Source organism: Hyperolius riggenbachi, chromosome 1, assembly GCF_040937935.1.
Source record: "Hyperolius riggenbachi isolate aHypRig1 chromosome 1, aHypRig1.pri, whole genome shotgun sequence".
Lineage (NCBI taxonomy): Eukaryota > Metazoa > Chordata > Amphibia > Anura > Hyperoliidae > Hyperolius > Hyperolius riggenbachi.
Genome location: NC_090646.1, coordinates 563,674,112 through 563,690,249, shown reverse-complemented (window position 1 = coordinate 563,690,249; position 16,138 = coordinate 563,674,112).

The following is a 16,138-nucleotide window of genomic DNA, read 5'->3' as shown; positions in this document are numbered from 1 at the left end:
TGAGATAGCTCAATGACAGAATAACAGTGATTGTCCAGCTGATCGAATTTGGTCTGTCCACAATGAAGCAACGACCTTATTATCTTTGGTGTGCCACCCCCCGAGATACTCATATAGCCGGCGGTCATTGCTTCATTGTGATACACAAGCCCCTTCACCGTGGCAAGTTAACGATCATGAAGGGGAATTGACACATGTACATGCCTTTTGTTTTGTTGTTGCAGCCGCTGTGCAGCCAGAAAAATTAGGCAGGCATGTACACACACCATAAAAATTATTATAGCAGAATCCGCCTGGAGTCCTGGTGGACCCTGTTGGTGGTGGCGGAGAAGGCAGGCAGAGATTCTGTGTGGGGACCGACTTAGTCTTGGGGCAGGCAGTCACACGGCGTGCAGGCAGAGATGCTGTGTGTGGGGACTGACTTAGTCTTCGGGCAGGCCTGAGCGTGCTTTGCAGACCAGGCATCCGTGGTCAGATGGACCCTTGACCCAACACTGTGTGCCAGAGATGTCACCACTTGCCTTTCAACATCACGGTACAGTTTAGGTATCGCCTTTTTTTAGAAAAAATTTCGGCCTTGTATCTTCCACTGCGGTGTGTGGCTTTGCTTTAGTGTGCTGCTTTTCCTCAGGTGGTCATCCCATTGCAGTTTGTGCTTTGTAATCACGTGCCTTCATAAGGTAGTTGTTCCTACGCGGGACTTGGTCTTTCCACGGCTCAATTTTTGGTGGCAGAGAGTACAGATGGCATTGCTCTCATCTGAGGCAGAAACACAAAAAAATTTCCACACCGCTGAGCCCTGGGGTGATGGCACTTTGGTGGTGGCGGCCGACTGAGTGTTAAGTGGGGTGCCAGAATCAGAGCAAGAGGAGGAAGATATGTCACGCTTCTGTGCGGAAGCTAAGAAAGATGAGGTGTTCTGTGTTAAATAGTCAACTACGTCCAGACAATATTGGGGGTTTATGGCACATGCCTTCTTCTGAACACTGTACTTTGGTCGAGGGCCGCACGAAATCACGACAGCGCGACCTCGAACAGACCTCCCAGGTGGCCTGCCTCTGGCTCTGCCTTTTGTTTTGTCCATATTGGGGGGGGGATGAAGTGAAAGGTGTGCACTGACTTGACTAATACAATGTACAGTTACACAGGTGCAGTGAACAAGTATGCAGTGACTGCTGGTACAACAATGTGCGGTTACACAGGTGCAGTGAACAGGTTGCAGTGACTGGTATTACAAATGTGCAGCTGCCTGACACACACACACACACAGGCACCATGAACAGGTGCAATGAATGGTGGTATTAACAATGCGTGCGCTCATGTAGGTATAGGTAGGTAGGTGCACTGAACAGTGAACAGGTGCAGTGATTGGGATTACAAATGTGCAGCTGCCTGTCACACACAGACGGACTGCAATGACAGGTGCAATGACTTGTGGTATTAACAATGAGTGAGCACACGTAGGTATAGTTGGGTAGGTGCACTGAACAGTGAACAGGTGCAGTGATTGGGATTACAAATGTTCAGCTGCCTGTCACACACACAGGTAGTCACTGAATGTGCTGGGCCTGGCAGTGGCACAGTAGGAATTAAGGTGCCAAAGGCCAGCTGCGACTGACTGACAGGGCTGTATATAATGCAAGTGGGCCACACACAAAAAAAAAATAGATGACAAGAACAACATTAGCTCTCAAAAGAGCTGTTGAGGGATGCTTTTTTTTAGCAATAAGAATCAGCAAGGAGCAAGCTAATAAGCATACAAGAGCCTAACTAAGCTTTCCCTATAGCTCTCTCTGCAGCAGCTCTCCCTTCTCTAATTACTGCAGTCACACTTGTGAGTGAAAAGGCTGACACTGCCTGCCTTTTATAAGGGGGGTGGGGCTCCAGGAGGGAGTGTAGCCTGATTGGCTACAATGTGCCAGCTGACTGTGATGTAGAGGGTCAAAGTTGACCCTAATGATGTACTATGGGGCGAATCGAACTTCCGCAAAAGTTTGCGAAGTTCCCCGGGAACCGTTCGCCGGTGAACAGTTGGGCCATCTCTATTTAAGGCCTGCCTGTACCTGGAGATAAAGTCAATGTCTATGCATTTTGCAGTTTTTAGTGGAGTTCCTATTACTGTTTTCCTATTCAGGCTGTGTAATAGAAAAGAATAGTAGAAATAAAACTCCAAATATTTACTGGATTTTTTCTTATAAGGGATGCCTATAAATTTACTTTTCATAGGTTGCTACATAATCAAATACACCCCCCCCCCCCTCAAAACAAAAACATCCTAACTTATGAAAGACAATTAAAGACTACTATTTATTTACTGCAGGCTTACCACTAAAATACCTCATGTTTTACCTCACTTTATGCATTTACCTCATGTTTTACCTCATGTTCGGAAATGGAGAAAAATCTTTCAGAATTGCTAAAAGAAGAGAAAAATACCTCATGAGGTATTTTACCTACAAAAAAATATTTACCTCACATAGCTGCCAGAATTTAGGCAATTGTTGACAGGATAGCAGGTTGAAATGAAATCACTTAAAGGGAACCTGAAGTGCGAGGAATATAGAGGCTGCCATCTTAATTCTTTAATAAACAATGCTAGTTGTCTGACTTCGGTGCTGGTTCTCTGCCTCTAATACTGTAAGTCACTGGCCCAGAATAAGTATGCAGATCAGATGACTTGACTCTGGTCTGACTCCGGTGGCTTGTTGCAGAAGTGTGACTCAAACAACTAAAGCCAAAAACTTAGCATGACAGTCGGGCAACGGGCATTGTTTATAAAGGAATGAAGATGGCATCCTCGGTATTCCTCATCTCAGGCTCTTTTTACTGAATTACATTAACCATTCCTGCAGTTGAAGGCCTTGTCAGCTTTTTAATAAGCAGATTAGAGACCACCTTTACAACAATTCATATCTGATACATTTCTTTCCGGTGAAGGTTTTTCCATGTATGGTTAGGCGAAGTTGGAAATTTTGCATGTTACAAAATGAAGAATGAAGAGGGCATACTTTGTAAAGTATTTAGCACAATATTAAACTTTCCAGGATTTCTATGGAATGAAATGACTTGCTGATGACAGCCTTGGAAGATGTTTTATAGGCACATTATCAGGTATTGAAACACGGCTTTTCACAAGAAGTTTTGTTGAAATCTGATAAAAAGATAGAAATGTTTTCTGGATGGTGTATTTACAGGCTATTTTTTCATGTCACCTATTGTACCAGGAAATTCTGATGTGAGAAACTGCCTTTAATGATGCCCTTGGAAAACATATTGTTAGCCAAGTAGCAGGCATTAAGGACATTTTATTGAAACTTTTTTTTTTTGTTACGAGGATGCATTATTACCAGAGTATTTGCTATGAAACCCTTCTTTCAAGAAAAATGTTTATCAAGAATTGCACTTCAGGTAACAGAAGTGCTGCAGCCTGAAAAACATCCAACAAAGCCGCAATTTTTTTTTATTTTTTTGTTTTTAATCCATTACATTTAAGTTCATTTTCAGTCTTACAAACAAGACATTATAGCCTCCTATAAAGTACAGTAGTCTGCTATTATTTAAAAAATTGGTATCCCTGTATCCTGGAATTTCTAGCACCACTTGCTGTGTCCTCTTCTCCTGCCTGACCCCGACTCCTACTGACATGGTCCTTCACTTGTAAATTTTATAGTAAAGCCAGTCTAGGTTTACCTGAGTGCTTTTTCCCATCCAATTTTCTGGTCTGCTTAAAGGGAACCTGAACTGAGTAAAATGATTTAGGCTTCTTGCACACCAAGACGTTGCATTAGGTGTCACGTTAAGGTCGCATAACGTGCACCTAACACAACGTATGGTGCTGCAAGAGCCGACGGTAGAGTGAGCCGCGTTAGGCGGCTCGAGTCCTATAATGTCTCCCAGAGTGGCGCTGATTGGCCAGCGGGACCACGTGATGCGGAGCGAGACACTCCGTTCACGTGGTCCCGCCGGCCAATCAGCGCCCGCCAGTGCAGTGAATATTAAGTAGCCATGTGCGCGGCTACTGTAGCTGGCTCTCCCCGCCTCCTCTCCGCCCTCCACTGCGCATGTGCAAACAGTCTAACGCGGCTATAGCCGCTCCAACGCCGTAGCATGCTGCACTTTGCACAGAACGTGCAGCGTTACATGTAACGCAACGTGGGCTGTGTGAACAGCCCACTTGTGTTACATTGCTGTGCGTTGGGGGAGCGTTACAGGCGCACTAACGTGCGCCTGTAACGTCTTGGTGTGTAAGCAGCCTTAAAATAAACACACAACGTAGCTGCAAATGAATATTGCATACTTACCTCACAGTACGTTCCTCTCAGAAGCTCACTATTTTCTTCTTACAGTGATCTCTTCCAGTTTTGTCAATATTTTGTCAGAACTGAAATATACCAGTTGCTGTCAGTTATACTGTATATCAGCACCTGTCAGTTACAACTGAATCTGCAAGGTAATGTCCATGTTTCCCTATGGCTCAAGTGGGCGATATAACAATTTAACAGTGTGCTGACCAGGAAGCTGTTATGGGGTAATTGCCATTTTCAAAATGGAGGACAGAGAATTCCATTGATCACAGTAGACAAACAGAACGCAGGAGAGGAGAAAGTGATTGATGAGCAGACTACACAGGAGGTAAGTATGACCTGTGTATGTTTATTTTGACTTTTTATTTTCAGTTCAGGTTCTCTTTAAAGATGAGCTGTAGTGAAAATATTGAAATTAATAAAATTGCTTCATTTTTTCTTACGATGTTAATTTATAAATTATTTACTCAGTGTTTGCTCATTGTAAAATCTTTTCTCACTCCCATTTACATTCTGAAATGTATCACAGGTGGCAACATCTTTACTCCTGCCAGATGATCTCCTGCCAGAGGCAGACACTGCTTGCTTGGCAGTTGTTATTTCCCACAATGCAACGAAACAAAAAGAGGGACAACGAGAGCCCAATATAGTGTAGTATGCACTTGTAAATGAAGGTGTGTGGAAAGAGTATGTGCAATATACTCACAAGTCAGGGTTACGGCATAGGCAACCACAGTAATTTCACTTTTACAAGACGAACCGCAGGCTTGTGCCCTACAACTCAGGGAGCAGGATCATCCAGCATTAACTTCAGTTACTGCCCTTTTTGAAGCTCTTGCAGAACTCTATGATGACCCAGCTCGCACAGCTTCAGCTGAATCTGCTCTTCAGTCTCTTCGCCAAGGTCGCAGACCAGTTGAGGAATACATCTCTGATTTCCGCCGTTGGAGCGGAGACACTGAATGGAATGACGCTGCTTTAAAATTTCAATTTCATTTGGGATTATCAGATCAGTTAACGGATGAACTGGCCAGAGTTGGCATTCCGTCAACTTTAAACGAACTTATACAGTTGTCCACTCAGATCGATAGACGATTACGGGAACGGAGACTGGAGAGAGCTGGAGCTCCCCATACTGCCTGGAACTTCCCATCAAGCAATCTTCCTCCTGTTCCTTTGCCTCCTCTAAGTGTTCCTACTCCAGCTAGCTCAGAGGCGCCTGAACCAATGCAATTAGGTTTAACCAGGACTCCTTTAACCTCAGAAGAATGACAACGCCGTAGACAGGCCAATCTGTGCATGTATTGTGGCGCTTCCGGCCATTTCCGCAACAATTGTCCCATCAGACCCGGTGGTAAGACTGTTTCCGACATCTTACAAGATCAACTTCATCTACCGTCATCATCCGCTCATATATCTCTGTATTTGTCCTTGCAGGGTCCTAACGGAACAATCAACACTAAAGCCATCATCGACTCCGGAGCCTGCTCCTGTTTTATGGACTTTCAGCTAGTAAAACAACTTGCACTACCCGTTCGCCAAAAGATCTGTCCACTTCCTATACAGCTTGGCGATGGTAAACCTCTCAGTACGGGTCCCATCACCTCCGAGACCTATCCTGTCCTGGTTACCATTGCCGAAGACCATCAAGAATACTTAACTTTCGATCTGATAACCTCTCCTTTGTTCCCTGTTATCCTGGGAATCCCTTGGCTTCAATCTCACAATCCTCTGATTAATTGGAGTTTAGGAACCGTCATCTTCCAATCTACCTACTGTAAACAATTCTGTTTAACCAAGGTCGGGCAATTCCTGAGCATCAGTCCTGTCTCCGAATCATTATTACCCACTCAATATCAAGATTTCAGAGATGTGGTTGATAAGAAAGCTGCAAATACCTTGCCTCCTCATCGCATCTATGATTGTCCTATAGAATTCCATCCTGGTGCTGAGATTCCTTTTGACAGAGTCTTCCCTCTTTCTGAACCCGAGTCTGAGGAACTAAAACACTACATTGAAGAAAACTTGGCAAAAGGGTTTATTCATCATTCTACATCCCCCGCCGGGGCTGGAATCTTCTTTGTGGAAAAGAAGGATGGTACTCTTCGACCATGTATGGACTATCGGGAGCTCAATAAGATCACGATCAAGAATCGCTACCCACTGCCATTGGTACCCGATCTGTTTCAAAGACTACGCTCTGCCAAGATCTTCACCAAACTTGATCTTCAGGGCGCCTACAATCTGATACGTATACGTGAAGGCGATGAGTGGAAGACCGCATTCAGATCTCGCTATGGACATTTTGAGTATTTAGTGATGCCCTTTGGCCTTTGCAATGCCCCTGCTACTTTCTAGCACTTTGTAAATGATATTTTTCTGGACTTTATAGATATATTCATGGCCGTGTACTTGGATGATATCCTAATCTTCTCTTCATCCCTAGAGGAACACCGAGTTCCAGTGCTGGGCGTAATGGAAAAAACTACGCTTACGGATCATTACGCGTAATTTTACGCTATTACGCATTACGGAATTAAGCTTACGGCGTAGACATTCATTTACGGTACATGTCTGTAATTACGCATAGCCCTTACGCAATTACGCGTAAGAATACCGTAATTCAGGTTGTTACGTTATTGGCTTACGCGTAAATTCCTACTAGCAATTAATGCGGTCATGCTGCCAAGCGGAAAAGTTGACGCATGGATCAATGTTAGGTAGCCGCCGACTTTAACCTATTTTGGCTCCTGGACGTAGTTTCTTCGTCCAGGAACCATGCGCGCTACCGCGTGCCCCCGCGGCCGATCGCGCGCGTGCATGCGCACTCCCGGCCGTGGATTCGGTAGCCAGGGAATCAATGTATCGGTCTACGGTGCCCGATCATTGATTCCTCTCCCCCGCTAAAAAAGCGACAGCTTCTCTCGGAAGCTGCGCCTTTTCTGGCCGTTCCCTCTGCGATGAGTCACTCTAAGCGTGTGTTACGCTTAGAGTGACGTCATGTAAACAAACTCATGGCCGCCATCTTGTGGCCAAAAAGTAATACTACACCTGTAAAAAAAAATAATTTAAAATTAACACACATTTACATTATCAATCTATTGTTTACCTCCCACCCTCCCAAAACTACTCAAATAAAATGTTTACAATAAAAAAACAAAAAACATTACAATAAAAAAAAAAAAAACATGTAAATATTTACCTAAGGGTCTAAACTTTTTAAATATCAATGTAAAGATGAAATATTTCTATATTTTTTTTATTTTAAACTTGTAAATAGTGATAGATGCAAAACGGAAAAAATGCACCTTTATTTCCAAATAAAATATTGTCACCATACATTGTGATAGGGACATAATTTTAATAGTGTTATAACCGGGACATATGGGCAAATACAATACGTGAGTTTTAATTATGGAGGCATGTATTATTTTAAAACTATAATGGCTGAAAACTGAGAAATAATGATTTTTTTCCGTTTTTTCTTATTCTTCCTGTTAAAATGCATGTACAGTAAAGTGGCTCTTAGCAAAATGTACCCCCCAAAGAAAGCCTCATTGGTGGCGGAAAAAACAAGATATAGATCAGTGCATTGTGATAAGTAGTGATAAAGTTATAGGTTAATGAATGGGAGGTGAACATTTCTCACGTGAAAACGACGGAACCTGAATGGGTTAAGGGTTAATAGCAAAGCCCTCTTAAGTGCTAAGAGCCTCAAGTTTGGAGAATATATTAAGGAGATCAGAAGGAATAAGAGGAAATTTTTTTTTTCAAAAAGACCTTATAGTTTTTGAGAAAATCGATGTTAAAGTTTCAAAGGAAAAATATATACATTTAAAAACCCGCCGACTTTAACGGTTAATAGCAAAGCCTGCTTAAAATTTAGGAACACCAAATTCACAGGGTATATTAAGGGGATCAGTGGGAATAAGAGGGAAAATTTTTTTTTCAAAAAGACCTTATAGTTTTTGAGAAAATCGATGTTTAAGTTTCAAGGGCAAAAATGTCTTTTAAATGTGGAAAATGTCAGTTTTTTTTGCACAGGTAACAATAGTGTTTTATTTTCATAGATTCCCCCAAGTGGGAAGAGTTTTACTTACTTCGTTCTGAGTGTGGGAAATATTAAAAAAAAACGACGTGGGGTCCCCCCTCCCAGACCTCTTTAACCCCTTGTCCCCCATGCAGACTGGGATAGCCAGAATGCGGAGCACCGGCCGCGTGGGGCTCCGCACCCTGACTATACCAGCCCGCATGGTCCATGGATTGGGGGGTCTCGGAAGGGGAGGGGCAGCCAAGCTTTCCCCTCCCCCTCCGAGCCCTTGTCCAATCCAAGGACAAGGGGCTCTTCTCCACCTCCGATGGGCGGTGGAGGTGGAGGCCGCGATTTCCTGGGGGGGGGGGGTTCATGGTGGCATCTGGGAGTCCCCTTTAAAAAGGGGTCCCCCAGATGCCCACCCCCCCTCCCAGGAGAAATGAGTATAGAGGTACTTGTACCCCTTACCCATTTCCTTTAAGAGTTAAAAGTAAATAAACACACAAACACATAGAAAAAGTATTTTAATTGAACAAAAAACATAACCACGAAAAAAGTCCTTTAATATTCTTAATTAACCATTAATACTTACCTGTCCCTTTAAAAGCCAGTTCCCACGCAATATCCTCAGAAATATACTAATCAGTTACAATGTAACAAAGTTGTTACAATGTAACAACTTTGTTACCTTGTAACTCCACCGCACCCGACGTCACTCGCCGCTCACCCGCCGGCCGCCGCATACACGCTAAGTCCCCGCCGGCTCCCTCCATCCACTCCGCCCACACCTGTCACCCATATACATGCTGGCACCCATGGGTGCCAGCATGTATATAGGTGACATGTGGGAGAGGCGGGGAGGGCAGCGAGAGCCGGCGGGACTTAGCGTCCTTCACCCGACAGAGCTCTGAGCTATATAGCTCAGAGCTCTCTAAAGCATCTTTGTATTTGGGCTCCAAGGAGCCCCATTGGTCCTTAGCAGACCAATGGGGTTCCTTTAAATTAAGCCCATCGGAGGTGGAGAAGAGCCCCTTGTCCTTGGATTGGACAAGGGCTCGGAGGGGGAGGGGAAAGCTTGGCTGCCCCTCCCCTCTTGAGACCCCCCAATCCATGGACCATGCAGGCTGGTATAGTCAGGGTGCGGAGCCCCACGCGGCCGGTGCTCCGCATTCTGGCTATCCCAGTCTGCATGGGGGACAAGGGGTTAAAGAGGTCTGGGAGGGGGGACCCCACGTCGTTTTTTTTAATATTTCCCACACTCAGAACGAAGTAAGTAAAACTCTTCCCACTTGGGGGAATCTATGAAAATAAAACACTATTGTTACCTGTGCAAAAAAACCTGACATTTTCCGCATTTAAAAGACATTTTTGCCCTTGAAACTTAAAAATCGATTTTCTCAAAAACTATAAGGTCTTTTTGAAAAAAAAAATTTCCCTCTTATTCCCACTGATCCCCTTAATATACCCTGTGAATTTGGTGTTCCTAAATTTTAAGCAGGCTTTGCTATTAACCGTTAAAGTCGGCGGGTTTTTAAATGTATATATTTTTCCTTTGAAACTTTAACATCGATTTTCTCAAAAACTATAAGGTCTTTTTGAAAAAAAAAATTTCCTCTCATTCTTTCTGATCTCCTTAATATATTCTCCAAATTTGAGGCTCTTAGCACTTAAGGGGGCTTTGCTATTAACCCTTAAAGTCGGCGGCTTTTTTATATTATACGGGAGCGTAATATTACGCGATTACGGCAGACTGTGTAATTTCAATGGGAGTTTACTGTCTTACGCGTAATTTGTTACGCATAATAACGTAACCTACGGTCTACGCGTAATTAATTACGCGTAATACCGTAACCTTACACGTAACGCTTACGATGCATTTGTAGTGAATTACGATGCGTAATTACGTTAATGCGTAATTTCGGCCCAGCACTGCCGAGTTCATGTAAGGAAAGTGTTGTACCGCCTCCGAGTTCACAACCTCTATGCTAAACTGGAAAAGTGTTCTTTTGAGCAGACCAACGTTCAGTTTCTTGGACTACAGATCTCTCTGCAGAGGGAATTAACCACTTGAGGACCCACCCTTTACCCCCCCTTAAGGACCAGCGCTGTTTGTTGTGATCTGTGCTGGGTGGGCTCTGCAGCCCCCAGCACAGATCAGGGTGCACGCAGAGCAATCAGATCGCCCCCCCTTTTTTCCCCCCTATGGGGATGATGTGCTGGGGGGGTCTGATCGCTCCTGCATGCAGGCTAGTTGCGGGGGGGGGGGCACCTCAAAGCCCCCCTCCGCGGTGACATTCACCCCCCTCCCTCTCCTACCTCCCTTCCCCGGTGATCCGGGCTGCACAGGACGCTATCCGTCCTGTGCAGCCAGTGACAGGACGTCCCCTGTCACATGGCGGCGATCCCCGGCCGCTGATTGGCCGGGGATCACCGATCTGCCTTACGGCGCTGCTGCGCAGCAGCGCCGTACAATGTAAACAAAGCGGATTATTTCCGCTTGTGTTTACATTTAGCCTGTGAGCCGCCATCGGCGGCCTGCAGGCTATTCACGGAGCCCCCCGCCGTGAATTGACAGGAAGCAGCCGCTCGCGCGAGCGGCTGCTTCCTGATTAATCAGCCTGCAGCTGGCGACGCAGTACTGCGTCGCTGGTCCTGCAGCTGCCACTTTGCCGATGCACGGTATAAGCGTGCGGTCGGCAAGTGGTTAAGATGGACTCTCAGAAAGTCTCTGCTATTGTAGACTGGCCAGCTCCTAGGGAGAGAAAAGGGGTACAACGCTTCATAGGTTTTGCCAATTTTTATAGGCGTTTTATAAAGAACTTTTCCACAGTGGTAGCTCCTATCACCCAGCTCACCAAGGTTTATCAAAGGTTCAAATGGACATCAGAGGCTCAAGCAGCGTTCGATAAACTTAAGCAGCTCTTCACTTCAGCACCTATTCTCAAGCATGCAGACCCATCACAACCTTTTATCCTAGAAGTGGATGCCTCAGAAGTAGCAGTGGGAGCTATTCTCTCTCAACGTTTTGGCCCCTAGAACTTACTGCATCCTGTAGCCTTCTTTTCCCGCAAATTGAACGCCTCTGAAAGGAATTATATTATCGCTGACCGAGAGCTTCTAGCTATAAAGGCTTCATTTGAAGAGTGGAGATACTTGCTGGAGGGAGCACAACATTTAATAATTGCATTCACGGATCACAAAAATCTAGAGTACCTGAAGAATGCTAAACGTCTACGACCTAGACAAGCCCGCTGGTCATTATTCTTTTCTCGATTAGATTTTCATGTTACGTATAGGCCAGGGAGTAGGGACAGTAAACCAGACGCCTTATCACGAATGTTTCCTGAAACTTCCGATGAAGAGATGACACCAAATACCATATTATCCCATAAGAATTTTCTTTTGCTCCAGACTGATCTGCTTAACTAAGTGAAACAAGCTTCTTCTTCTTTATCGAAAGAGATTACTAAGTGTAATGGACTGCGGAGATGCCGCCGCGTGGTCTGCTGTCTCCGCATACAGACCGACGGTTTCCGCACAGCGGCATGCATCTGGTTTTCCTGGGCCTTGTAGTGCACACAGATGGAGAGCTACGCGCGCGCATGCTGGGAGGCAGGACCTTTATGCCAGTAGGAGAGGGATCAGCTGATCGGGTCGATCAGCTGATCCCAGCGCAGTTAGTGATTGGCTGAGTGGCGCTGGGCGGCGCTGAGGAGCGCTGCAGTATACAGGAAGTGCAGAATTATTAGGCAAATGAGTATTTTGACCACATCATCCTCTTTATGCATGTTGTCTTAATCCAAGCTGTATAGGCTCGAAAGCCTACTACCAATTAAGCATATTAGGTGATGTGCATCTCTGTAATGAGAAGGGGTGTGGTCTAATGACATCAACACCCTATATCAGGTGTGCATAATTATTAGGCAACTTCCTTTCCTTTGGCAAAATGGGTCAAAAGAAGGACTTGACAGGCTCAGAAAAGTCAAAAATTGTGAGATATCTTGCAGAGGGATGCAGCACTTTTAAAATTGCAAAGCTTCTGAAGCGTGATCATCGAACAATCAAGCGTTTCATTCAAAATAGTCAACAGGGTCGCAAGAAGCGTGTGGAAAAACCAAGGCGCAAAATAACTGCCCATGAACTGAGAAAAGTCAAGCGTGCAGCTGCCAAGATGCCACTTGCCACCAGTTTGGCCATATTTCAGAGCTGCAACATCACTGGAGTGCCCAAAAGCACAAGGTGTGCAATGCTTAGAAACATGGCCAAGGTAAGAAAGGCTGAAAGACGACCACCACTGAACAAGACACACATGCTGAAACGTCAAGACTGGGCAAAGAAATATCTCAAGACTGATTCTTCTAAGGTTTTATGGACTGATGAAATGAGAGTGAGTCTTGATGGGCCAGATAGATGGGCCCGTGGCTGGATTGGTAAAGGGCAGAGAGCTCCAGTCCGACTCAGACGCCAGCAAGGTGGAGGTGGAGTACTGGTTTGGGCTGGTATCATCAAAGATGAGCTTGTGGGGCCTTTTCGGGTTGAGGATGGAGTCAAGCTCAACTCCCAGTCCTACTGCCAGTTTCTGGAAGACACCTTCTTCAAGCAGTGGTACAGGAAGAAGTCTGCATCCTTCAAGAAAAACATGATTTTCATGCAGGACAATGCTCCATCACACGCGTCCAAGTACTCCACAGCGTGGCTGGCAAGAAAGGGTATAAAAGAAGAAAAACTAATGACATGGCCTCCTTGTTCACCAGATCTGAACCCCATTGAGAACCTGTGGTCCATCATAAAATGTGAGATTTACAAGGAGGGAAAACAGTACACCTCTCTGAACAGTGTCTGGGAGGCTGTGGTTGCTGCTGCACGCAATGTTGATGGTGAACAGATCAAAACACTGACAGAATCCATGGTTGGCAGGCTTTTGAGTGTCCTTGCAAAGAAAGGTGGCTATATTGGTCACTGATTTGTTTTTGTTTTGCTTTTGAATGTCAGAAATGTATATTTGTGAATGTTGAGATGTTATATTGGTTTCACTGGTAAAAATAAATAATTGAAATGGGTATAGATTTGTTTTTTTGTTAAGTTGCCTAATAATTATGCACAGTAATAGTCACCTGCACACACAGATATCCCCCTAAAATGGCTAAAACTAAAAACAAACTAAAAACTACTTTCAAAAATATTCAGCTTTGATATTAATGAGTTTTTTGGGTTCATTGAGAACATGGTTGTTGTTCAATAATAAAATTATTCCTCAAAAATACCACTTGCCTAATAATTCTGCACTCCCTGTATATAGATCTTGCTGGTCAGTCTCAGGTTGTCTGCCGTTGCGAATACTTACGTGTGAGCACTCAGACCTCAGTCAGATCCCACAGTGTGTTAGTACCAGGTGGACCTGGGAATTCACACTTAGCCAGATTACGCTTGTGTTATACTTTAGACCAGTTTCGGGGTGTTGAGACCAAGGACCTCACACCCAAGCTTAGGATTACTGTGTCATTGCTGTGTTATACTTTAGACGCATCTCTGGCCGCATCTACGCGTGCATGGGACATTGCGGACAATAATACGCATGCGCAATATAATAGTGTTGCATGTGCGCGTACGCATGCGCGTAGTAAGACGTACCGCTGTACGCATGCGCGATGCGTATCAATTGGCGCCAAAGGCCCTATTTAAACCCCATCTGTTTGACAGTTCAGTGCTGTCTGTTTGTGCAGCTTGTGGTACCTGTTACTCTGCTCGTCTGTATACTGATTGACTTCCCGTTACTGAACCTTGGCTTATCCTGACTACGATTGAACTCCGCCTGTCCTGACTCCTTGGCTTGTTACCCGTGTCGCTTGAACTCTGCCGGCCTCGACCCTTCCTTTTTACCCGCTTTTGACTGAACTCCGCCTGCCCTTATCCTGGACCGTTTGACTACTCTTCTGCCTGCTGATTCTGTACCTCGCACTGGGTACCCGCTCTACAATGCAGTATCATCTGTTCTCTGAGTCACTGTTGGACCTTCTTAAACGCAACCTGGTGGGCACTAGGCAGCGAAGTTCCACTACCCCCTCCTGGGGTTGTGGTCCTGCTTCCCCATCAAGGGGTCGTGGGTGAAGACCCTTGGTCACTTAGATCCTGTGCTTAGAAGGTTCTGCTCTCAGTGGCAAGGTCAACAGCCTCCAGTATCTTAACACACCCCTTCCTGTCACCGAACCCTGACCCCCCCCTCCTGACAACTAACTTTTAAAAGCCCCCTTCATGTCACCGAACCCTGACCTCCCCCTCCTGACAACTAACCTTTAAAAGCCCCCTTCCTAACCTTATAATTTTAAAAACAATACATTTCAAAATGATAATTTTAATGAAATAAAAAGAAATACACATAAATACAAAATACACACAAAAAAAATTAAAAACTATAAGTATAAAGTTCTAATTTTTAAAAAAAATTCCGTTAGACTGGCCCAGCACCTGCTATTCTTCGGGCGCCAACATTTTTGCTTTGAGCGCCCAATAGCTGCTATTTGCATTAGCGCCTATGGGGCGCTCAAATCATCCATTAACTGCAGACACCCAAATTTCCTGCTTCCCTATCAGCTGACAAAGTTCAATCTTGGGTTAAAGTTTCTCTTTGAAGGGAATCTGAAGTGAAAATAAACTTATGATATAATGATATGCATGTGTAGTACAGCTAAGAAATAAAACATTATTAGCAGAGATATGAGTCTAATATTGTTTCCAGTACAGGAAGAGTTAAGAGACGCCAGTTGTTATCTATGCAAAAGAGCTTCTCTGAGGTCTCTGACTTTAAGGGCTTGTTCACACCTAGGGCGTTTTGCATTTTCTTTTTGAGCGCCGGCGATTTTTAAAAACGCCATGAAATTGCTTGTGCAATGAATCTTTATGGGATAGTTTGCATCAGCGTGTTTCTTCTGCTTTATTGAGTCAGGAAGTGAAAAAACAAATCGCTCTGCACAGGCGCTTTGAAAAAGGTTTGAAAAAGTGCTTAACACAAAATCATAGCGCGCAGTGGAGTGCTGGGAGTTAAAAAAAAAAAGTGCAAAAAATCAAAAATGGCATCAACGATTTTGATTTTAGATGTGAGCAAAGCCTCAAAGTCGCAACAAGTTCTATCTTCTGAAACTTATCGTCTCAACTGTAGCGGGTGTGATGCACTTTCCAGGGTATCCAGGGCCCAGATTGTACAAGGATTTGAATGTCAATAAACCAATCTTAAACAGAATTCTCAATTTTATCGGTAGCCAGTGGAGTGAGCGAAGGGTTGTTGTTATGTGCCAATGGCAGGGTTGGTTTGTTAACAGCCTTGCAGCAGCATTTTGTACTAATTGAAGGTGGTGCAGGTTTTGTTTGGAAGGTCTGTGTAATGATTGCTTCTGCAGCCTGTACTGCTGGCTGCACTGGTTCTGCAGCCAGGCAGTTTTTGATTTCTTTCTATACATTTGCTGGCATGGCTTTGCTTGCACTCTCATTGAGTGTTGATTACCTTGCAGCTGTTTGGAGATTTGCATGTCCACTCCCTCTTAATGACCTCAGCATAAAGTCTCACTTCCTGCTGTGGTCATTGTCTGACATAGTTCCATGTTAGCCTGACTAGCAGTAGCTTAGGACCTCTGTTCTTGGATAGTTAGATAGTACGCTTTGTCGCTGTTGCGCTTCGCGTGCAGTGACCGTACTCCCAACGTGTTTTAGTCGCTGTTGCGCTTCTCGTGCGGTGACCACGTTTAGGTAGTGTTTAGGTAGCGTTCAGTTAGCGTTTTGTTAGCGTTTATGACTTGCCTCTGTTTTC